Source organism: Sinocyclocheilus anshuiensis, unplaced genomic scaffold (assembly GCF_001515605.1).
Source record: "Sinocyclocheilus anshuiensis isolate Anshui unplaced genomic scaffold, SAMN03320099.WGS_v1.1 scaffold890, whole genome shotgun sequence".
Lineage (NCBI taxonomy): Eukaryota > Metazoa > Chordata > Actinopteri > Cypriniformes > Cyprinidae > Sinocyclocheilus > Sinocyclocheilus anshuiensis.
The window spans coordinates 904,499-905,781 of NW_015537986.1; the positions used below are offsets into that span (position 1 = coordinate 904,499).

At 30.8% G+C, this 1,283-nt stretch overlaps 1 protein-coding gene across 1 annotated transcript in view; it reads right to left on the minus strand.

Moving 5' to 3' along the window:
* The window catches only part of sult1st6 (sulfotransferase family 1, cytosolic sulfotransferase 6), a 40,282-nt gene that overhangs the window by 32,536 nt on the left and 6,463 nt on the right, over positions 1–1,283 (minus strand). The gene's annotated exons all lie outside the window — the stretch shown is intronic.

Genomic DNA, 1,283 nt, shown 5'->3' on the forward strand with positions numbered 1-1,283 from the left:
ATATTCAAATTTTCTGAGACACTGAATTTTGGGTTTTCATTATCTGTAAGCCATAATCATCAAAATTTCAAGAAATAAAGGCTTGAAATATTTCACTCTGTGTGTAATGAATCTATATAATATATGGGTTTCACTTTCTGAAATGAGTGACAAAAAATATTGACCTTTTTCATGATATTCTACTTTTTTGAGATGTACCTGTATAGCTATATATAGATACATACAAATATATTTAGAAATGAAGACAAAAATATAAATTGTTTGATGATTTATTGAGTATATATTGCACATAGATGTTTCCATATAAATGTGAATGTATGTACAGACATATATACACACATTCACAGAATGAGTTACAGCAGATTTCTAGTTCCCAGCATGCTTTGCTTCTGACTGTTAAAGGAGAGTTAATTGTTAAAATTAAGTGTTATTTCATGTGTTTTTGCTCAATAGTAATATGGGGGATATCTGTTAGTGTTTAATGTTGTATTATTTTGAAATGTAAAAGGGTTTCTGGTATGTGTACGTTTGTGGGGTTACCATTGTGCAGAAGAGTAGAATCTGTGGTCAGGATGAGGACTGGCCGAATAGTGTTAAAATATTTGTTAATAATTTAAAAACTAATGCGAGTTGGCCAGAGGTTTAGACATTAATGGCTGTGTGTTGAGTTATTTTTAGTGGACAGCAAATTTACACTGTTATACAAGCTGTACACTCACTACTTTACACTGTAGTAAAGTGTCATTTCTTCAGTGTTGTCACATGAAAAGATATAATAAAATATTTACAAAAATGTGAAAGTTGTACTCATTTCTGTGAGATACTGTATATGCACACATTCACAGTGAGTTACAGCAGATTTCTAGTTCCAAGCATGCTTTGCTTCTGACTGCTAAAAAAGAGTAAAAATGTTAAAATTAAGTGTTATGTCATGTGTTTTTGCTCAATATTAATATAGGGGGATATCTGTTAGTGTTTAATGTTGTATTATTTTGAAATGTAAAAGGTATCTGGTATGTGTAAATTCGTGGGGTCACCATTGCGCAGAAGAGTAGAGCCTGTGGTCAGGAAGACGATTGGCCAAACACCATTAAATTATATGTTACTTTATTCAAAAAATAATGGTAGTGCACTGTTCAGCACAGAGATAGTCTGTTATCTAAGTGTTTAGTATGAGAGGGTGTGCTTATGCTATTGTAAACTAGCTATATTTTAAAATATGAAACATGTATATCATAAATGATTGTTAAATATAAGAAATATATATTTCCATATATGTGTGT